This window comes from Mya arenaria, chromosome 13, assembly GCF_026914265.1.
Source record: "Mya arenaria isolate MELC-2E11 chromosome 13, ASM2691426v1".
Lineage (NCBI taxonomy): Eukaryota > Metazoa > Mollusca > Bivalvia > Myida > Myidae > Mya > Mya arenaria.
Genome location: NC_069134.1, coordinates 61,121,468 through 61,146,828, shown reverse-complemented (window position 1 = coordinate 61,146,828; position 25,361 = coordinate 61,121,468). Strand labels below are relative to the sequence as shown.

General features: G+C 35.4%; 1 protein-coding gene across 1 annotated transcript in view; it reads right to left on the bottom strand.

Annotated features, from left to right (window-relative positions):
- The window catches only part of LOC128213121 (uncharacterized), a 77,122-nt gene that overhangs the window by 42,490 nt on the left and 9,271 nt on the right, over positions 1 to 25,361 (bottom strand). The window contains exon 2 of the mRNA XM_052918653.1: positions 24,725 to 24,787. The gene's annotated coding sequence lies outside the window, so the exon portion shown is untranslated. The remainder of the gene's footprint in view (positions 1 to 24,724; positions 24,788 to 25,361) is intronic.

Genomic DNA, 25,361 nt, shown 5'->3' with positions numbered 1-25,361 from the left:
AATAAAAAAACTACTTAATAAGGTATACAGTCGAAATGCGTTGGCTCGATATCGCTTGGCTTGATTTACACATTGGCTCGAACACGATGTAAAGCACCGATTCCTTTTTACTCTATGTAAGAGAATTCCCGCTTGGCTCGATATTCGCGAGGCTCGAAGAATTTTGACCGGTCCCTGGGATATCGAGCCAACAGGTTTCGATTGCACAAAGAAGTATTATCATATAGTTTTCATTTTTTATTATTAAATTCCTTTTCTTCCCCGTTTGTGGATCAAACATTCATCCAGTTTATCTCAAAACCCAAATCGCTAGCTTTCATCTAAACAGGTGTCTTCGTTGCCATCTAAAGTGCATAGAATGGGTTTTCATTGTCGTTATATTTTGACTTACCCCACAAAAATGAAAATGAAGCAGAAGGTACATAATAGAAATATGTAATTTATGCAGGCCTAAGATATAATACATTCAGGAATGTTAAGGCGTGAGTCGACACTTTTTATCGTATATTCTTTTCATTTTTACCGCGATGTTATAAAACGTGAACACACCAATGATGATTAGGTCTAAAAAAATACGATTGTTTCGGGTAACCCGACTCTTCCTTCGAAAAAGGTGCCGACCCTAACATTTTAGTAGTCCTTTGAAAAATAATAATAAAAAAAAAAAAAAAAAAAAATATTTTTTTAAAATGATAATGATAGTATCAATATGTACTTTAAAACCCTTTGTTTTTATGCAGAAGATAGCTTTAAAGCAATTATCCAATGATGAAAATAACGTTCTTACATGAAGGCTAATGGAAAAAAATCTGTAACCCCACATATTTTGGAAATGGATGTAACCCTAACCAAACCATTTTTTTGGCCTTAGCACATAATATTGTAATTTGAGACCCTTTTTACATTTTCAATACAAGTTATGAATCGGCCAGGACCAGGCGTAGATTGCTAATTTACATAATAACATTTAGTATAAATAACAGACTTTAAAGGGACCAGACACCAGATAATATAATTGCAAGAAAAAAAGAAAATTGTTAAAACCTTACATAAAATTGATATCGTTGTGTACTACGTATTGCATTTTACTAAATAATGTATCCCATTACTAACCAAACGTGTATTATTCGCATTTTCTTGCTCTGTTTTCAAAATTGAATTTACTGGGATTGTCTACCACATAAATACCAGTAAATTTAAGTAAAGCGTTGGTATATGTAGCTTTACTAATCACATGACTTTCACATGCTAAATATAGATACCACTACAGTCGAAACCCGTTGTTTCGAACTCGCTTGGCTAGAATTTTGTTTTTGAAATAGTTTTCAGTAAGGTTAAGGTAGTTTGCGAAGTTTTGTTTCCGCAAGTAGTATGCATAACCAGCATAATGTTCAATGAATGATAAACAAAGCAACTTTTGTATTCATTGCAAAAGTGTTAACTTTTTATAATATTACTTCAAGCGAAAACATACTCGATAGCGCCACCACTACTCGACAGCGCCACCACTAGGGCAACAGCGCCACCACTTTATAAATATGTGCATTTTTACTTTTTAAGAAGTGCTAATTAGCTTTGTTGTGTTCCGGCATAGGTACTATACATAACAGTTATGTTTGCATGCGTGAGAATGTTCTTACGAGGTGTGTAAGAACAGAAATGTACTTGCTATGCAATCAGATCTCAAAATATGCACAAGTCCGATTCGGGAGAAAAGCTCCTGGCACCACAGTTTGCATAATATTGAAACGAAATAGTAACCAGCCTACAGTATAAGTGTTCTTACACGGTACCACATTCTCCGATTTTCGAAATACGTCAAATGAAATTATCAAATAAAATATAAATTATACTCACGTTTGTTCATGTAAACATAGAGCACAGCTCCACCACGGAAGTGTCGACAGCTCTTTTTCTTTGCACCACCATAAAGTGGTGGAGCTGGCGTTTAGAGGCCGTGATATCGAGTCACCTAGTAACTCCACAACGTATATTTCACGTCGACGACCTGTTTACATGTTCAAATGTATCATTTATTCACCGGAATAGGAAAATAGACGCCATTTTGGTACAATATAAATTGGGTGACCCAATATGGACCAGTCTTGGACCAATGGCATTGTGTCATTTATGTCAAGTAAATCTTAAAATGTTCTTCTCCCAATCAATCAGTTAGGTTTATGATCATCAAGACCAACAAATAGGTTTCCCCGGTTACTTCGCATTCGGAACTCCTCGGCCATTTTCAATCGAAAACAACCTCGGGTGTATATGGACGGTTTATCAATTTAAACTTAGATATACAAAAACACGTTAAAATTGAACACTTAATAAATTATATTATTAAAAACTTTACAAACTACTACTTCTGAAGTACCGGCATGAATTCGAGGTTGCTGTCGATGGAAAATGGTCAAGGAGTTCCGAATAGGTTACACCTGTTGGTCCAACAACGTTAAAAACAAATCTCTCGCGAAACATTCTGCTTGCGATCATAAGTTTACATAATTTTCTCACAAACGTTTGAAAAAGAAAAACATGTTAAATTAAGTACAATGCCAACCTCTGTATTGCATCAGAATTCGCTAGGGCAGGGCCATATATTCATAATATTAAGTGCACATTAAGTACCTTTATCATCAACCCCAAGGTCATGATAAATGATTAATTGATTTAGACCCACCCTAGTGCAAAAACACGTTTGATTTTTCAAATGTTTTCTTGTTTCAACGGGTTACGTGAAAAGATCGCCGTTAATTTAAGAAAAAATATGGAATACTATTAGGGCCAAAGCGATTCCGCGCCTCGCCTTTTAAAAAAGTCTAAAGAGCACTCCACCTTCGTCAGAAATGCACTTCGAATGTGACCAGTACATGGTAATAAAGTACGGAATCCTATTAGGGCCATCGCTATATCGCCCCTTAACTTCTAAAAATGTCCAAGAAAAAAGGCGATATTTGTTTTATAAAATGTCGTATCTTTTTTGAATTTGAACAATATATAGTGCGAATATGGTTGATAAATCGCCTGTATGTTACAGCTAATTTGTTTCATAGAATCTGACTAGTGAAATGGGTAGAAATGCGCGTATATTGTATGCAGGTTTTATAAACATATGAATAGATATAGTTGTGATATAATGAATCCGAACCATAATTCTATAAACATATGAATACATATAGGTGTGATATACTGAATCCGGACCTTAATTTTAACTTCGGAATAGCGATAACTTCGAAATAGCGATTTCGGATTATTGCTGAATTTTTTTATTATACAACGAATATATGTAATTGGGACCGAAAAATAAACTCGAAATATCATTAGTTTCGGATAAACGGTGTTCGGATTAAAGGTGTTTATATGTATCTGCATGATGAAGATGGTGCACATGGTGCCGGTATAATACAACGTCAGCCCAACTGACAATAGTTAGATCACTACAAGATACATTTGTGGACACATGAATATAATGTTTATCCAATATGTAAGTCCCTTTTTCACTAATTTCTTCTTTTACATTAAGCTTGATTTATTGTGAACATTTTGAAACTAATAGTATGAAATAGACATGAAAAAAGATGTTATACTTGAGGTTTCAGCATTAGGTTGTGCAGAATTAGCTTACGTAATGTCTTTTTTGAACTGTAATCAAACATTAGTGACACATTGTGCAATCTTTGAAGACCTAAAAAGCTTATTTTTGAAAAAAAGAAATTCATGAAATGTTGTACATTTTCTTGTCCGCAAGCACCACCCCTCCCTCCCCCACCCCCCCAAAAAAAAAAAAATAAAAAAAAATAAATAAATAAATAAATAAAATAAATAAATAAATAAATAAATAAATAAATAAATAAATAAATAAATAAATAAATAAATAAATAAATAAATAAATAAATAAATAAATAAATAAATAAATAAATAAATAAATAAATAAATAGATAAATAAATAAATAAATAAATAAATAAATAAATAAATAAGCAAACAACAATTACAACATTTAAGAAAAAAAAAACAGAATGAAATAAAATCTTCAAAACAGTTTGGACCACCAGGCTTACCGGACGCTAAATGTTATCATAAATAAAGCTAATAAGCCTCGTTAGGAAGTTATTTATGTATGTGTTTTATGCGTGTTTGCGACACTATAAGATTCAGGCAACAAACACTCTAGCGATGTTTTGCACTTTATTACCCAACAATCATTTTGATGTTTGCAAACTACAACCTGTAGTGAAACAAATAACATTAATTTAATTACAAAAACTCTGACAAAAGATGCATGAAAGGAACCGTATTAACTTTTCAAGCAAATGGGCAAAGTCAAGGGTGTTCCGTATACAACGCCCCTCACATTTATTACGTAATGGAACGTGATGGTTTCCTGGGTAATTCAGACAGTATTACGTTGTTGACATTATAATACTAATCTGCGAAATATTGGTCTAGTATCTTTTGAGTAAATTAATGATAAATTTGAAACTTCAGCCCACACAAGTTATTTAATGTGGTGGTGTCATTTCTGACAAACAAACAAAAAATGAAAAAAAAAAGAAAATTAATTTGTGCTCATAACTTTCCGTCTATTCCCAAGATTTATGTCCTTATAGATTTTACTGTTTTAGAGTCTCAAAATGTGCCTTCAAGGCGGATATTTTAAACAAGTTAGGTCCTTTGTCTTTGAAGGATAAAGTGTCAGTGTCTTAACTTTACTTATAACTTATAACATACCAAGGGCAGACCGCTCTGACGCTTTACGAAATATCAAACAAGTAACTGTGAGACTGGTTTCCAGACATTTACACAACGATTGGGTAACTCCATGACAAACAAATAAAAAGTTTTCAAAACGGTCAATCTGTGAGAGTGCAGCTTTAAGAGGGCCTCAGTAGACATAACACTTATATAGGGTGAAACAAAGCGTTTTCGTACATCTATTGTGGTTTGTATGTTATTTACTAAATAAACGAAGAACCCTTCTTATATTAACTTTTAGCTCGCTCCGCTAAAAAAGAGTTAGAACAATAAGATTTTCTCCTATAGGATATGCCCTGAAGCTGCAGAAGTCAAATGTCTTTAGGTAAAAAAATAACAAATTGATATGGTACTGCAAGGCCCATTGGTGTTAAGTTCAACTAATGCTGATGAATTGTTGAAAAAATACCTGGCGCACGGATTAATTCATTGTATATGCTAAGGTCAAGGTCAAGTCGATGGATCTTGAAATTTGAGTCCATCTTCCAAGTTTGAGTAATTGAGCTAAACATGAGTCAATTTCTGTTTTTTGTTTAAGAAAAACAAACAAAAACACCTTGAATCATATTAAATTATGGTGAAGTTCTGTACAAATGACAAATGATAAATTTTAAAGGGGTAATATTTGGGATAGGCGTAAAGCATAAATGTTGTTTTCTATAACGTTTATTTTAAAATTATTTATTTACCAACGATTATGAAACAAGTTATTACAACATCATTTTAATCCCTCTCGTTGGTACGATGTTACGCGAGAGTGTGGTCTTTTGTGGTGGAGGAAATGGGAAAACTCGGAAAAACAAAGCTCGCATACAGTGTTCAAGTAAAAACAACCGGTAGTCATTGTTCAAACACATTTAATGGTTTAGAAAAGCTCTGACAATCATATTATCTGATTACAAAACCGCTAAATTTCCATAAAGTTACGAAAATAAGCGCATAATTTGCATTAGGTTGCGAAAATGTAACCGCCAAATTTCCTTTTTGACAATATTTGATTTTGGTAAGTTAGCTTTTTTGACGGTCACGCATGCGCACTGGCTAATGGAAATGCCCTCGTGCTGCATTTCGCGCTAAACACAAAAGAAAGGTCGCAATTATTTTTGCCGTCGAAACATTTAGTCGGCGCCCGGCTGCGCTCGGCCTTCCGACTTAATCGTTTTGACCGCCACCCCCACCCCCACCCCCGGACCCCCCCCCCCCCCCAAAAAAAAACAAAACAAAAAACAAAAAACAAATAAACAACAACAACAAAAAAAAACAACAACAACAACAAGCTATCACAAAATAATAAGTGTATTTTTTTTATCTCGATTACTCCCGTACCTCTGAGTCTTTCAAAGTATCTGTCCATATATGTACATATCCTTGCAGGCACTCTGCACTTTGAACATTGAATCTTTATATCTTATCTTTATTTCCATTTCCTAATTACTTAATGATTTATTTCATTTATTAATGCATAAATTGATGATATTGCCATTATGTATTTTTATGGCGGAATAGTTATTTAAAATTTTGCAATGAAAGAAAATTAACGAATACGGATAGGGTCCGCTTAGTTTTAATGTCGCGTTTGTGAGTCCTATCTAACATCCTATTTAACATTGTGTTGTACTCGATTATTACCCTACAACCGTATTTTTGGTCCTAATTAACATTGTGTTGCATTCGATTGTTACCCTACCACCGTTGTGTTGGTCCTATTTAACATTGTGTTGCATTCGATTGTTACCCTACCAACGTTGTGTTGGTCCTATTTAACATTGTGTTGCATTCGATTGTTACCCTACCACCGTTGTGTTGGTCCTATTTAACATTGTGTTGCATTCGATTGTTACCCTACCACCGTTGTGTTGGTCCTATTTAACATTGTGTTGTATTCGATTGTTACCCTACCACCGTTGTGTTGGTCCTATTTAACATTGTGTTGCATTCGATTGTTACCCTACCACCGTTTTGTTGGTCCTATTTAACATTGTGTTGCATTCGATTTGTACCCTACCACCGTTGTGTTGGTCCTATTTAACATTGTGTTGCATTCGATTGTTACCCTACCACCGTTTTGTTGGTCATATTTAACATTGTGTTGCATTCGATTGTTAACCTACCACCGTTGTGTTGATCCTATTTAACATTGTGTTGCATTCGATTGTTACCCTACCAACGTTTGTTGGTCCTATTTAACATTGTGTTGCACTCGATTGTTACCCTACCACCGTTTTGTTGGTCCTATTTAACATTGTGTTGTATTCGATTGTCACCCTACCACAGTTGTGTTGGTCCTATTTAACATTGTGTTGCATTCGATTGTTACCCTACCACCGTTTTGTTGGTCCTATTTAACATTGTGTTGCATTCGATTGTTACCCTACCGCCGTTTTGTTGGTCCTATTTAACATTGTGTTGTAATCGATTGTTACCCTACCGCCGTTTTGTTGGTCCTATTTAACATTGTGTTGCACTCGATTGTTACCCTACCACCGTTTTGTTGGTCCTATTTAACATTGTGTTGCACTCGATTGTTACCATACCACCGTTTTGTTGGTCCTATTTAACATTGTGTTGTAATCGATTGTTACCCTACCACCGTTGTGTTGGTCCTATTTAACATTGTGTTGTAATCGATTGTTACCCTACCACCGTTGTGTTGGTCCTATTTAACATTGTGTTGCACTCGATTGTTACCCTACCACCGTTTTGTTGGTCCTATTTAACATTGTGTTGCACTCGATTGTTACCCTACCACCGTTTTGTTGGTCCTATTTAACATTGTGTTGCATTCGATTGTTACCCTACCACCGTTGTGTTGGTCCTATTTAACATTGTGTTGCATTCGATTGTTACCCTACCACCGTTGTGTTGGTCCTATTTAACATTGTGTTGTATTCGATTGTTAACCTACCAACGTTGTGTTGGTCCTATTTAACATTGTGTTGCATTCGATTGTTACCCTACCACCGTTATGTTGGTCCTATTTAACATTGTGTTGCACTCGATTGTTACCCTACCACCGTTTTGTTGGTCCTATTTAACATTGTGTTGCATTCGATTGTTACCCTACCACCGTTGTGTTGGTCCAATTTAACATTGTGTTGCATTCGATTGTTACCCTACCACCGTTTTGTTGGTCCTATTTAACATTGTGTTGCATTCGATTGTTACCCTACCAACGTTTTGTTGGTCCTATTTAATATTGTGTTGCACTCGATTGTTACCCTACCGCCGTTTTGTTGGTCCTATTTAACATTGTGTTGCACTCGATTGTTACCCTACCGCCGTTTTGTTGGTCCTATTTAACATTGTGTTGCACTCGATTGTTACCCTACCACCGTTGTGTTGGTCCTATTTAACATTGTGTTGTAATCGATTGTTACCCTACCGCCGTTGTGTTGGTCCTATTTAACATTGTGTTGTAATCGATTGTTACCCTACCGCCGTTTTGTTAGTCCTATTTAACATTGTGTTGCACTCGATTGTTACCCTACCGCCGTTTTGTTGGTCCTATTTAACATTGTGTTGCACTCGATTGTTACCCTACCACCGTTTTTATGGTCCTATTTAACATTGTGTTGCACTCGATTGTTACCCTACCGTCATATTTTTGGTCCTATTTAACATTGTATTGCACGCGATTGCTACGCTACCACCGTTTTGTTGGTCCTATTTAACATTGTGTTGCACTCGATTTGTACCCTACCACCGTTTTGTTGGTCCTATTTAACATTGTGTTGCACTCGATTTGTACCCTACCACCGTTTTGTTGGTCCTATCTAACATTATATTGAACTCGATTGTTACGCTACCTCAGTTTTGCTGGTCCTATCTGACATTGTATTGCACTCGATTGTTACGTTACCTCAGTTTTGCTGGTCCTATCTAACATTGTATTGCACTCGATTGTTACCCTACCTACGTTTGGCTGGTCCTATCTAACATTCTAGTGAACTCGATTGTTACCCTACCTACGTTTGGCTGGTCCTATCTAACATTCTAGTGAACTCGATTGTTACGCTACCTCAGTTTTGCTGGTCCTATCTAACATTGTGTTGCACTCGATTGTTACGTTACCTCCGTTTTGTTGGTCCTATCTAACATTTTATTGAACTCGATTGTTACGCTACAGCCGTTTAGCTGGTCCTATCTAGCATTATATTGATCTCGATTGTTAGGCTACCACCGTTATCTTCGTCTTTTTTAAAACTCTATTGGACTCGATCGTTACCATGCCACCGATTTGTTGGTACTTTCTAACATTTTGTTGCACTCAACTGTTACGATACCGCCGTTTTGTTAGAAGACAGATTGGTATACAATTACTCACTTTTTAACAACAATTTATAGCTGTTTCTATAACAACTTTTTTACAGTGTGTGCACTTCTTAGAATGTGATGTTCCTCAAACCACGACATTTAAAAAAGCTGCAATCCATCAAGTGCCTTTATTTGTGATGTATTGATCAATTAAACCAGGTTTTGTTTAAGAACCATGACAGTGTAAATTCTCATTGGCACGTGTTCTAACATGATGCAAACATAGATCATTTAGATCGCAACAAATGTTATCCAGTAAAAAATCTAATTTCCTTAAGTTCTTCAAAATCCACTACTGCAAACATTTGGTTATTAGTAAAATTTGAGACAAAGATAATTTAGTGGTTTATGCAAAACATGGCGTTTGACCTAGATTTAGGACCAATCAAATGATGTAAATATAAAATAAAATCAAAATGAATAAATCGAATGTTTTGATTGGTTCGTATAATATTTTTAATTGAAGAGGCATCAAATGGCTCGAAAAACAAATTAACTTATTATCTGAGAGCAATGTATTGTAGCGGATCCGTGGTCTAGTAATAACACACTTGACTGTCAATCGAGGGGTCGCAGGTTCGGTTCCATGCCGCACCACTAAAGCGATACTGATCGCCCTCCGGAGGGACGTTAAATGGTAAATTTTGCTCTTGTGGTGTATTGCACTGTCACTGGTGCAAGATAAAGAACCATGGTAGCTCTAACCAGGGTTACATTCTGTCTTAAAAAAGCTTACGCACCACAAGAGCAAAATATCTGTACTATCATTCGTGCTTTGTTTTCAATGAGCTGTAGGTTTAATTAAAACATATCTGTAGACGATCTTTAGGTTAATTGATTCATATAGTTGATTGCATATTTTCATTTTTTTTTATTCACCAGAAGAATGTTGACAGCCACCATTTTGAAGGCAACAATCATTTAATATCTCAAAGTTCGATGGCATGACATGCGCAGGTGTATTTCTTAAACTAAAATGTGATTTTAAGTGCACAGCTGATGTTTTTACAATCGCGTTTTGTTTTATATGTCCAGTTATTGTCGTATATTTAGCCGTGTTTCTGATCTCTATTTGTTTAGAAACAGCAGGACTAATTGTTTGATATTGACAGCATTTCTCTCATTACGACAATTTGGATTACAAAAAACAAACACAATTCGTATCGTGATAGATTTTCATAACCAATTAGGTTGCTTTTTTGTATTCAAACTATCTCAAAGATGCACTCTACTCCCAAATAAGATGCACCACAATTAATGCAATTGTTTTAATTTACCAATAAGGATGAATGAATATCGAAACAATGGTTCTTATGAAGGATACCGTGTTTAATTTGAAAGAAAGATGCAGAAAACACGGCATTTCTACCATATGAGACGATAGGAGATCACTATTAATCTTTTAGGACCCACCATTCGTTAAAAACTTTTCAGCTATTTAATACACGGTTACAGTAATCAATAGTAAATACTGCATCTTTTAAGTGCATTATATTAAGTAGTTAAAGGTGTATCAATAAAATTTAATGTTTTTTTTTTTTTATATAGACGAGTATCACTTGAATATTGACAGCAGTTCCCTCATTAAGACAATTTGAATTACAAAATACAAACACAATTCGTATTGTGATAGAATTTGCATAACCAGTTACGCTTCTTTATTTGAAGAAAAACTATTTCATGGTTACACACTACTAATTAGTTTCCCTAAATTTTCAATGCATTATATACAGACAGCACTTCAGATTAAAAAATGCCAGTTTTAGCGTTTCAAATATATGACAACCATGCATTTCCTTATAATTATTTTCAATCCCAAAATAAACAATAAAACTTTGTCGCGTTCTTTCACCTTTTGAAATTTTGCATCGTACATTGTTTATGAAATCCATGTTGCATCAGACCAAAAGACAGCAAGTTTTAGTACCAGCAAAAATGTATAACCTCTTAGATATTTATATTTTTGTTCTCTTTGAGTGAAGGTATTGGACTGAATTTAAAGTATAACAACTATAAATTATGTGCATCACTCCGACATAAACAAACTATCTCAGTCTTAAATATAGAAAGGTTATCCTGGGCCTGGCCTAAGACCACAGTTATTTTTACCTATATGTTTCATATAGACATTAACTTGGCTTTTCACTTTAAAACTGTCCCATTTGAAAAACAAGTAACTGGCTGCTGTGGAACAATCCAAGACACAGAATTTTATCACAAGAAAACATAAGGTTGACCAATGCTGTGTCTCACAAATAAATAGTCATACATGAGCCTGAGGTCAAGACGGAATAAGGCTACAAACAACCAATTTACACAGTTCCACAGGCAATGATTATTCTTTTTTTTTACACTGAAAAGCATCATTTTTTAACACAGTGTCAAATTATGCAAAATTCTATGCAGAAAGACCATCCGTGGTGGTGGTGGGGGGGGGGGGGGGTGCAGATACCTGTGGTCTTGAGTCTTGAGCCATTTTTTCCTGTTAATTTGGGTCTAGTTATAACGTACCTTAAAACATTAACAGATGCTGCAGATGCAAATAATAACGTGCACGACATTTTGACAGGAAGTGTTTGTGTTCGCAAAACCTGGCACAAAAAGGATATTTTGAAATTAAGCGAGTGGATGATAGTGTAATAAATAATGTTTAAAAATATTGAAAATCTCAGATTTGGTATGCGCCTTATTATAAAACATACTGTGAGAGGTTTATAAGATGAACATATTCGCTTGCCGTTTTGACATTAAGTTCTTCAACTGACAGGAGCTATCATTCTTAAACAGTCTGTAAAATTGCAATATTATTTTTTCCATATTTTTGCTTAAACCTAAACCAGGTCAACAGTAGATAAATCGAATAATTTCGTGTGCTTTTTCAGTTTCTTAAGTTTCTGAAACTGCATTTTAATGCGTAATTTGCTTTTTATGTCAAATAAGTTCAGTAATCATTGTTTCATCGTGTGCACTTGATTTCGGAAACAACTGTTTTTATGTTCTGCTTTAGGTGTTTCACATTTTGCTTAGCGCGTGATTAAGTCTATGCAAATAACGCCTTGAGTTAAACAGCAAGTTTATTTCAATTTTCATTTGAAAGTTGACATTGGTCCAAAAAATATTTAATGTCGCAGGTTTTTTTTTTGCAAGTAACACTTTGGCATTAGGTGCATATGTCGGAAAAAATAAAATCATTAATGTCGAACACCATGTGAAGTCAGTGGCGTTGTCATTTCTGTACTTAGTATTCAACAATGCTCCTTTTCTTCGATACCAGCATCTCAATAATTCAAAATAATCTCCTATCGCTATGACTTGGTGGAGGCAAAATGAATCAACTGATTGTACTGTTGTTGAGTTAAAGACATTTAGGTCTCAACGTTTGAATTTTATATGTTTAATATAAACAGTTTGATGTGATAATGATTTACATTATACGTAATTGTCTTTAAATTGATGATAGTGAATTGATGAAAAGGCTTATAGGTTTATTTTTGCTGTTATTGACATATGTTGCGATATTGGTAATGACGATTTTGAATTGCATAGTTGTATGTAACCGCTAATCGATTGGTCAAGTGTTAAACCAACAATCAGAGAGTCCTGGTTTAGGGCCGAGACTTTGGTTCGCTGCACCTTTCTATCCAACGACATCTGCTAGAAGTTGGCCGTTCCGCTACTTAAGATTCAAAGGTATCATATTTATTTATTCGGCTGCTTCTTTAATAATGTTATTGAGAGGCGAAAAACAATTTAACGACCCCAGTGCACTTCGGTTTTTAATGGGCCGTTCCAAATCAAAGCACTATAGTAATACATGATGATTGTATATATTAATGTGTACGTTGTCTTTGTTTTATCACATTGCCATTCAACTTTCGTTCAATGTGTGTTGAGCATTGGTCTTTAAACAGAATCATGGTTATTTGTTTATGTTTCGAGGCTAGTCAACGTAGTTCTGATTCGTCTACGTAGTCTTTGTGTAATCATCTCTCGATCAATGTCTGTTAAGAACAGAGCAAAACAGAATTTTAGACGTGTACCATCACAGAACATAGTCAAATAATAACAAACACATTTACAAATATGAATTCAACAAGTCACATAATACAGAACCGATGTAGGTCGAATACATGTGAAACATTTGTCTTTAAACAGTACTGTGGTTAATTGCTTGGCTTCGAGGCTGGTCCACGTAATTTCGATTGTATGGCTTTGCATAATCACCTTAACACTCAAGCCTAGACTGAAGTAGGGATGGAATATGTGTTTAATGCTTTCTTTAATTGAAAATATAATGCTCTTACTGCTACCGACTGCATATATACAGTCGAACCCCGTTGGCTCGAACACACAGGGACCGGCAAAAATACCTCGAGCCACGGAAAATTCGAGCCAAGCGGGAATGCTTACATTCAGTATAAAGAAATCGGTCCTTTACATCCAGTTCGAGCCAACGAGAATTTCGAGTCAACGGGGTTCGACTGTATAATTAATCATACCTTGCATTTTTGAGGGAAAATTCTCCTGTTTAATTGCTGTGTTTTTTCACCGTAACCTATCATGTAAGTCTCTCATGCTCACATTGAAACTGACATGACATAATTTTAATGTTATAGAGAGCTTTACTCAAATAAATCTTATGCTAATGATATAAGACCACAAAAGCGATCGCACATGCAAATAGCGTACATAACTGTCGGAAATTGCAAATGATAGTTGCGGATTTATACGTTCTCTTGGCCATAAATTTCGTGTAATAAAATACATTTGCGAAATCGGTTAATGTTGACTGAAAAAGAAATAATCTGGCTTCATGAGACAAGAGCGCCGCGTAGCGGTCGCCAATGCTCGACTTTTCTTTTTTTTCAAATCAAAATCATAGAACTTGTTAAACACGTGCGAATAATCTTGCAACTTTTGTACCAAGTTCTGAAAGACTCTGGCAATAAGATTTTATTTGAATACATTGAATGAATATTAAATACTACGACGACGTCGAAACTCAAACTGTGACAATCCTTCGACCCTTTCTTCTTTTTAAAAACAGACGAGGTAATAGTCTGATCAGGGCCGGTATTCAATACTGTTCTTAATTGGATCTAAAAACGATATAGCAAAGCGGAGTGTTTACAGACGAGCTAATAGTCTGATCAGGGCTGGTGTTCAATGCTGTTCTTAATTGGATTTAAGAACGATATAGCAAAGCGGATTGTTTAACGACGAGCTAAGAGTCTGATTAGGGCATGTGTTTAACACTGTTTTTAATTGGATCTAAGAACGATATAGCTAATCAGATTGCTCGATATGAATAACGGACCTATACAGTGAATAACGTCAATAATAAAAGACCATAAGATTGCCTACAGTTGAAAACGCCAAAGGAGTTGATTGTCTGGAACTCCTTATGCGGAGTTTCATGAAAAAAAAATCAAATTCTGATACCTACACCATTGACCTTATAATAACACCATTGACTTTTACTTATTTATTTGTTAAGATTGCAATAGAAAATACAGGCGGTGGCTTATCAGCCTATACGTTAACAAGTGTTGCTGCTCAAGTCGAGGATTATGCTAACTTTAGTCATAAGCATATGTGATTTGTGGTCACAAAGCCGGACATGTGGATTTTCCTTCGGGCACTCCGGTTTGCCCCACAACACAAGACCACACTCAACATCGTGCCAACGAGAGTAATTAATATAATGTTGTAATAATTTGTATCACAATCGTTTTAAAATAAATACCGTCGAATCCCGTTGGCTCGACCTCGCTTGGCTCGATTTCTTCGTTGGCTCGAAATGGATGTAAATGATCGATTGTTTTTACTAAATGATAGCATAACCGCTTGGCTCGAATTTTCTGAGGCTCGATGTATTTTCGCCGGTCACTAGGAGTTCGAGCCAACGAGGTTTGACTGTAAGCTTAAACTATAAACATTTCAGTTTGGCTTTGAGACCAAAAACTGTTATGATGCTAAAATCAGTCTTAAACCGGCTATATCCCACACTGGCCATCTCAGCTTTCTTCACAAACTGCGGTAATCGCTATTTTCATTCATATACAAATTGTAGCAGTAATGTCATTATGTTATGAGTTTACTGCAATTATGTATATTTGAAATATGTCTCTTGACATAAATAATATGATAGTTAATGTTTACATCGTAGGCAAATTATAAAAAAAAATGCATGTACACATCTGTCAGTTAAGCGCTTCATGGTTCGGGCACTGGCCTCTTTTTAGTGCAAGTTGCTGAATGAAACCATAGTACGAGCATAATAATATTAAGATTTCATCTGATAGGCTCAAATTTCTTTCTAAAGAAATATCTTTTGCCTTTTTGATAAAACCATATGAACGTTTTAAATGGCGTAGAGAAAGTAACACATTTCATTTTCTGCAATGCAAGCAAGTGACCGTACGGATGAAAGCCCTTTGATAGATATTTGTTATTTTGAAATTAATTAAAGTACTTATTTATGCATTCGAAACCCGCTGGCTCGATATCCCAGGGACCGGTATAATACCTCGAGCCTCGCAAATATCGAGCCAAGCGGTAATCCTTACATATATTAAGAGATCGGTCCTTTAAATAAAATTATATGCAGAAAGACCATCCGTGGTGATGGGGGGGGGGGGGCTGGGTGCAGATACCTGTGGTCTTGAGCCATTTTTTCCTGTTAATTTGGGTCTAGTTATAACGTACCTTAAAACATTAACAGATGCTGCAGATGCAAATAATAACGTGCACGACATTTTGACAGGAAGTGTTTGTGTTCGCAAAACCTGGCACAAAAAGGATATTTTGAAATTAAGCGAGTGGATGATAGTGTAATAAATAATGTTTAAAAATATTGAAAATCTCAGATTTGGTATGCGTCTTATTATAAAACATACTGTGAGAGGTTTATAAGATGAACATATTCGCTTGCCGTTTTGACATTAAGTTCTTCAACTGACAGGAGCTATCATTCTTGTACAGTCTGTAAAATTGCAATATTTTTCTCTTCATATTTTTGCTTAAACCTAAACCAGGTCAACAGTACATAAATCGAATAATTTTGTGTGCTTTTTCAGTTTCTTAAGTTTCTGAAACTGCATTTTAATGCGTAATTTGCTTTTTATGTCAAAATAGTTCAGTATTCATTGTTTCATCGTGTGCCCTTGATTTCGGAAACAACTGTTTTTATGTTCTGCTTAAGGTGTTTCACATTTTGCTTAGCGCTTGATTAAGTCTATGCAAATAACGCCTTGAGTTAAACAGCAAGTTTATTTCAATTTTCATTTGAAAGTTGACATTGGTCCAAAAAATATTTAATGTCGCAGGTTTTTTTTGCAAGTAACACTTTGGCATTAGGTGCATATGTCGGAAAAAATACAATCATTAATGTCGAACACCATGTGAAGTCAGGGGCGTTGTCATTTCTGTACTTAGTATTCAACAATGCTCCTTTTCTTCGATACCAGCATCTCAATAATTCAAAATAATCTCCTATCGCTATGACTTGGTGGAGGCAAAATGAATCAACTGATTGTACTGTTGTTGAGTTAAAGACATTTAGGTCTCAACTTTTGAATTTGATATGTTTTATATAAACAATTTGATGTGATAATGATTAACATTATACGTAATTGTCTTTAAATTGATGATAGTGAATTGATGAAAAGGCTTATAGGTTTATTTTTGCTGTTGTTGACAAATGTTGCGATATTGGTAATGACGATTTTGAATTGCATAGTTGTATGTAACCGCTAATCGATTGGTCAAGTGTTAAACCAACAATCAGAGAGTCCTGGTTTAGGGCCGAGACTTTGGTTCGCTGCATCTTTCTATCCAACGACATCTGCTAGAAGTTGGCCGTTCCGCTACTTAAGATTCGAAGGTATCATATTTATTTATTCGGCTGCTTCTTTAATAATGTTATTGAGAGTCGAAAAACCATTTAACCACCCCAGTGAACTTCGGTTTTTAATGGGACGTTCCAAATCAAAGCACTATAGTAATACATGATAATTGTATATATTATTGTGTACGTTGTCTTTGTTTTATCACATTGCCATTCAACTTTCGTTCAATGTGTGTTGAGCATTGGTCTTTAAACAGAATCATTGCTATTTGTTTATGTTTCGAGGCTAGTCAACGTAGTTCTGATTCGTCTACGTAGTCTTTGTGTAATCATCTCTCGATCAATGTCTGTTAAGAACAGAGCAAAACAGAATTTTAGACGTGTACCATCACAGAACATAGTCAAATAATAACAAACACATTTACAAATATGAATTGAACAAGTCACATAATACAGAACCGATGTAGGTCGAATACATGTGAAACATTTGTCTTTAAACAGTACTGTGGTTAATTGCTTGGCTTCGAGGCTGGTCCACGTAATTTCGATTGTATGGCTATGCATAATCGCCTTAACACTCAAGCCTAGACTGAAGTAGGGATGGAATATGTGTTTAATGCTTTCTTTAATTGAAAATATAATGCTGTTACTGCTACCGACTGCATATATACAGTCGAACCCCGTTGGCTCGAACACACAGGGACCGGCAAAAATACCTCGAGCCACGGAAAATTCGAGCCAAGCGGGAATGCTTACATTCAGTATAAAGAAATCGGTCCTTTACATCCAGTTCGAGCCAACAAGAATTTCGAGTCAACGGGGTTCGACCGTATAATTAATCATACCTTGCATTTTTGAGGGAAAATTCTCTTGTTTAATTGCTGTGTTTTTTCACCTAAACCTATCATGTCGGTCTCTCATGCTCACATTGAAACTGACATGACATAATTTTAATGTTATAGAGAGCTTTACTCAAATAAATCTTATGCTAATGATATAAGACCACAAAAGCGATCGCACATGCAAATAGCGTACATAACTGTCGGAAATTGCAAATGATAGTTGCGGATTTATACGTTCTCTTGGCCATAAATTTCGTGTAATAAAATACATTTGCGAAATCGGTTAATGTTGACTGAAAAAGAAATAATCTGGCTTCATGAGACAGGGCCGCGTATCGAACGACAATGCTCGACTTTTCTTTTTTTTTCAAATCAAAATCATGGAACTTGTTAAACACGTGCGAATAATCTTGCAACGTTTGTACCAAGTTCTGAAAGACTCTGGCAATAAGGTTTTATTTGAATACATTGAATGAATGTTAAATACTACGACGACGTCGAAACTCAAACTGTGACAATCCTTCGACCCTTTCTTCTTTTTAAAAACAGACGAGGTAATAGTCTGATCAGGGCCGGTATTCAATACTGTTCTTAATTGGATTTAAGAACGATATAGCAAAGCGGATTGTTTACAGACGAGCTAATAGTCTGATCAGGGCTGGTGTTCAATGCTGTTCTTAGTTGGATTTAAGAACGATATAGCAAAGCTGATTGTTTAACGACGAGCTAAGAGTCTGATCAGGGAATGTGTTCAACACTGTTTTTAATTGGATCTAAGAACGATATAGCTAATCAGATTGCTCGATATGAATAACGGACCTATACAGTGAATAAAGTCATAATAAAAGACCATAAGATTGCCTAAAGTTGAAAACGCCAAAGGAGTTGATTGTCTGGAACTCCTTATGCGGAGTTTCATGAAAAAAAATCAAAATCTAATACCTACAACATTGACCTTATAATAACACCATTGACTTTTACTTATTTATTTGTTAAGATTGCAATAGAAAATACAGGCGGTGGCTTATCGGCCTATACGTTAACAAGTGTTGCTGCTCAAGTCGAGGATTATGCTAACTTTAGTCATAAGCATATGTGATTTGTGGTCACAAAGCCGGACAAGTGGGTTTCCTTCGGATACTCCGGTTTGCCCCACAACACAAGACCATACTCAACATCGTGCCAACGAGAGTAATTACTATAATGTTGTAATAATTTGTATCACAATCGTTTTAAAATAAATACCGTCGAATCCCGTTGGCTCGACCTCGCTTGGCTCGATTTCTTCGTTGGCTCGAAATGGATGTAAATGATCGATTGTTTTTACTAAATGATAGCATAACCGCTTGGCTCGAATTTTCTGAGGCTCGATGTATTTTCGCCGGTCACTAGGAGTTCGAGCCAACGAGGTTTGACTGTAAGTTTAAACTATAAACATTTCAGTTTGGCTTTGAGACCAAAAACTGTTATGATGCTAAAATCAGTCTTAAACCGGCTATATCCCACACTGGCCATCTCAGCTTTCTTCACAAACTGCGGTAATCGCTATTTTCATTCATATACAAATTGTAGCAGTAATGTCATTATGTTATGAGTTTACTGCAATTATGTATATTTGAAATATGTCTCTTGACATATGATAGTTAATGTTTACATCGTAGGCAAATTATAAAAAAAAATGCATGTACACATCTGTCAGTTAAGCGCTTCATGGTTCGGGCATTGGCCTCTTTTAGTGCAAGTTGCTAAATGAAACCATAGTACGAGCATAATAATATTAAGATTTCATCTGATAGGCTCAAATTTCTTTCTAAAGAAATATATTTTGCCTTTTTGATATAACCATATGAACGTTTTAAATGGCGTAGAGAAAGTAACACATTTCATTTTCTGCAATGCAAGCAAGTGACCGTACGGATGAAAGCCCTTTCATAGATATTTGTTATTTTGAAATTAATTAAAGTACTTATTTATGCATTCGAAACCCGCTGGCTCGATATCCCAGGGACCGGTATACTACCTCGAGCCTCGCAAATATCGAGCCAAGCGGTAATCCTTACATATATTAAGAGATCGGTCCTTTAAATAAAATTATATGCAGAAAGACCATCCGTGGTGATGGGGGGGGGGGGGGGGGGGGCTGGGTGCAGATACCTGTGGTCTTGAGCCATTTTTTCCTGTTAATTTGGTTCTAGTTATAACGTACCTTAAAACATTAACAGATGCTGCACAGATGCAAATAATAACGGGCACGACATTTTGACGGGAAGTGTTTGTGTTCGCAAAACCTGGCACAAAAAGGATATTTTGAAATTAAGCGAGTGGATGATAGTGTAATAAATAATGTTTAAAAATATTGAAAATCTCAGATTTGGTATGCGTCTTATTATAAAACATACTGTGAGAGGTTTATAAGATGAACATATTCGCTTGCCGTTTTGACATTAAGTTCTTCAACTGACAGGAGCTATCATTCTTGTACAGTCTGTAAAATTGCAATATTTTTCTCTTCATATTTTTGCTTAAATCTAAACTTGGTCAACAGTACATAAATCGAATAATTTTGTGTGCTTTTTCAGTTTCTTAAGTTTCTGAAACTGCATTTTAATGCGTAATTTGCTTTTTATGTCAAATAAGTTCAGTATTCATTGTTTCATCGTGTGCCCTTGATTTCGGAAACAACTGTTTTTATGTTCTGCTTAAGGTGTTTCACATTTTGCTTAGCGCTTGATTAAGTCTATGCAAATAACGCCTTGAGTTAAACAGCAAGTTTATTTCAATTTTCATTTGAAAGTTGACATTGGTCCAAAAAATATTTAATGTCGCAGGTTTTTTTTTGCAAGTAACACTTTGGCATTAGGTGCATATGTCGGAAAAAAATAAAATCATTAATGTCGAACACCATGTGAAGTCAGGGGCGTTGTCATTTCTGTACTAAGTATTCAACAATACTCCTTTTCTTCGATAACAGCATCTCAATAATTCAAAATAATCTCCTATCGCTATGACTTGGTGGAGGCAAAATGAATCAACTGATTGTACTGTTGTTGAGTTAAAGACATTTAGGTCTCAACTTTTGAATTTTATATATTTAATATAAACAGTTTGATGTGATAATGATTTACATTATACGTAATTGTCTTTAAATTGATGATAGTGAATTGATGAAAAGGCTTATAGGTTTATTTTTGCTGTTGTTGACAAATGTTGCGATATTGGTAATGACGATTTTGAATTGCATAGTTGTATGTAACCGCTAATCGATTGGTCAAGTGTTTAACCAACAATCAGAGAGTCCTGGTTTAGGACCGAGACTTTGGTTCGCTGCATCTTTCTATCCAACGACATCTGCTAGAAGTTGGCCGTTCCGCTACTTAAGATTCGAAGGTATCAAATTTATTTATTCGGCTGCAAAAACAATGCATGTACACATCTGTCAGTTAAGCGCTTCATGGTTCGGGCACTGGCCTCTTTTTAGTGCAAGTTGCTGAATGAAACCATAGTACGAGCATAATAATATTAAGATTTCATCTGATAGGCTCAAATTTCTTTCTAAAGAAATATCTTTTGCCTATTTAATATAACCATATGAACGTTTTAAATGACGTAGAGAAAGTAACACATTTCATTTTCTGCAATGCAAGCAAGTGACCGTACGGATGAAAGCCCTTTAATAGATATTTGTTATTTTGAAATTAATTAAAGTACTTATTTATGCAGTCGAAACCCGCTGGCTCGATATCCCAGGGACCGGTATAATATCTTGAGCCTCGCAAATATCTAGCCAAGCGGTAATCCTTACATATATTAAGAGATCGGTCCTTTAAATAAAATTCGAAACAACGAAGAAATCGAGCCAAACGATATCGAGCCAACGGGCTTCGACCGTATCAGCACACTCTTTGATTCAAGATGACTCTTGTCTGATATAAAGACCATTTAGTGTTCGAAATTATGTTTTGTCCAAGAAAATGGCAGTTGTTTTTCAATTCTGCCGTACATTTATTTTGGTAATTCAGCAGTCAGTAGTTATTGATTTTTCAGGCTGAGGTCTTCAGACAAAATGGTATCCTAAACACTATGCTGGTTAAAAGATGCACTCTTACACCGAAATCAGATTTACCACAATACATTTTTATACAATTGTTTTAATATACCAAAAAGGATGAATACATGTCGAAAACAATGATTCTTATGAAGGATACCGAGCTAAATTTGAAAGAAAGGTGCAGAAAGCACGATATTTCTAGACCATAGTAGATCACAGTAACTCTTTTAGCACTCACTATATCATTTATTATTAATCAACTATTACGTATTTGGCGAGATACAGAGACAATTGCGGTACCAATACCAGACAATTGAAGACAATATATGCCAGAACTCGGCCAATATCAACAAAACTCGTCTACTATGAGTTTTCTCCGTTTTGATTGGCTAAAAAACTCGCCTAATATATGATTTGAGAAATGGACCATTTTCATTGGCTGTCGAACCTCGCCTATTATGAGAAATATGCCGGAAATTATTTTTAAAGGTAGCCATTTTGTTTTTCGTTTTCCGACTGTTTTGAAAAGTTTGTGCTTCTTATAAACCTATTTGGAATACTTGAACCTATTGAATGATTGAACCACCTTGTACGGTTTTATATTACAGTTGTATTTAACCCGTTTGTGGATTTTACGACTATTACGATTTTGTACACCGACAAAATGGACGACGAAGGTGAAACATTTGACGTTTTGGCAAATGATTTTTTACGAATTTAAGACGAAAAGACATGCTTCCTTACAATGTACAGTGCTTTATTCATAAGTATGTGCAATGTCACTCTAAGGATGCATGTCAAAATCAGCAAAGTCAAGTCTAGAAAAGCAGACACCATGAATGAATAAGGGATAAATACGGCTTCACTGTGAACTAAAAGGTAATGTATAAGAATGTTTTTAACCAAAATGGCAATAGTTAATTAATAAAATACTTATTAATAAGGTGATTTCATATTGGCCCAGTTATTTGTCCTCGGTCAGCTGTATTTGCCTTCGCCCTTTCGGGCTCAGGCAAATATAGCTAACCTCGGACAAATAACTAGGCCAATATGAAATCACCTAATTAATAACATTATAATATTTTTGCGTTTCCAGCTGTTAAATACACGGCTACAATCTTGTTATCAGTAATTAATATATTTCCGTAAATGCATTATTTAGTAAGTAGTTAAGGGTTTATCACTCAAAATTAATGCTTGTTATACATGTGTATGTATTGACTTCGAAAAAGGGTGTTCCTTTAAGCGTTATCTGTATGTACTGTATGTAATGATCTAACATGCGTCGCATTTATTATACCCCCGACAAACGAAGTTTGAAGGGGGTATATTAGAGTTACCCTGTGGTCGGTCGGTCGGTTTGTCGGTCCGTTGCAATTTACCTTGTCCGGAGCATAACTTAAAAACTACTGGGTGGAATTGGATTAAACTTCATACAATGGTAGAGCATAATGAGAGGAAGTGCAGTGTACAATAACCATAACTCTATTCTTGCTTATAACTAAGTTATTGCCCTTTGTTACTTTTTTGTCCGGAGTATAACTTGAAAATTACTGGATGGAATTCATTGGAACTTCATACAATGGTAAAGCACAATGAGAGGAAGTGCAGTGTTCAAGAACCATAACTCTACTTTAGCTAATTACTGAGTTATTGCCCTTTATTTGTTTGTTTTTGTTGTCAAATGTTTTTCCAGACATTATCTTGCAAACTACTAGATGGAATTTACTGAAACTTCATACAATGGTAAAGCACAATGAGAGGAAGTGCAGTGCACAAGAACAATAACTATATTTTAGCTAATTACAGAGTTATGGCCTTTAATACTTTTTCTTGTCCCGAGCATAACTTGAAAACTTTTGGATGGAATTTAATAAAGCCTCATACAGTGATTGATCATCATGAGAGAAAGTGCAGTGTTCAGGAACCGCAATTCTATTTCAGCTAATTACAGAGTTACTGCCCTTTGTTACTTTTTCTTGTCCGGAGCATAGCTTGAAAACTATTTGATAGAATTTCATAAAAAATATTATACTATTATCTTGCCGAAGGGCTATTAAAAAAGCACTCGTAAGGAACTACATTTTTATAGTTATCACGCAATTACCTTGTATTTCACACGAATAAACGGTAATGGCTTCCATAACTTTCAATGCGGTGAAATTGCGTTTAAATCAATGTCGATAAAACAATAAAATGATAGACATGCCTCGCCTTGTGGTTATAATTAGAATCAGAATATAATATTTCTTACTTCAAATGTCACCAAAAAAGTTTTTAAGCCGAATTCAAAAAATAATGCTGCACTCTTCGAACTATTTCAAGAACGATTTGACTATCTACGCATTTCAAATCACTACGCGCATATCTTTGACAACCACACTACTTCGTAAATAAAGTCAAACGTTTTTTTACCTAAATTGACAACATGTACTATTTACCAAATTTGTTACATTCTGGAACACTTGCCTTTCATGAACATTCAACTCAAAAATAGCATTTATGAAACAGTTTGTAGCTTTTATATCTTGATTAACCGTCTCCATTAAGCGACTCTATCTTTATTGAGCGACAATTCGAGAAAGTTTTCATTCATATTATATGCTGCTGTTATAATAAAACGCACCTTGTCCAAAATTAGAACCATTATCAACTTGCTTGTCATTTTTGTCAGGTACGGCATTAAACCAACATATCATTTCCTGAAATTCAGCTTACAAAACTTGAATGACAACTGTAAACAAGACCGAGCAGTCGCCTCAACAGGGGTTATGTTTTCTAAGAAATTACCGTGACCAGATGTAACAGCCTAGGGACTATAACTATCGTCTGGCGTTTGATAATAACACAATGCATTGCGGCATGATATTAATAATTTTCATATCCGAATGTCAAGAAACTAAAGCTAGAGTTACCTTTAGGGCAAAAGAGGCACTCGGAGGTGGATAAACTGTGCAAACATCAACAAGGCTAGCGACCTGAAGAGAAAAGTTTAAATATTTACGAAACGTTTAAACGAAACCACAGATACAATCTTAATTCAATTTTAAGGATTGATTGCATATTTTCTTGCTGAATATTTTCATGCTGAATGAACGCAGTAGGGCACGCGAGCAAATTCCATATAACCTGCCAAACGTATAATTTAAACTATTTCGAAAGTATGCGTACAAATCAATACCAAATTTTGATTTCCAGAATACCGCTTAACATCCTGTTGAGTCCCACGTACACAATAGTGCCCCCACACCCTTTAAATACTGCGTACCAAAGGGAGATTCATCATCACTAAGACCCAATACAATACAGCCGATTCCAAGTTAGGTTAACCCTTCCAAGATAGTTATCTTAATTCGGTGGCGAATCGAGGATTTCATAACTGAGGGGGAAGTGTGTGTGTGTGTGTGTGGGGGGGGGGGGGGGGGGGTATCAACCGTAAAAATCTTATGTATGTATATATATTGATATTTCAGCGCTTTAATGTTAGGTATCAATAAAAGATTGAAATAAACGTCAATTGCTGGCCAACTTGGGCATCTTCGGCTCTCACTG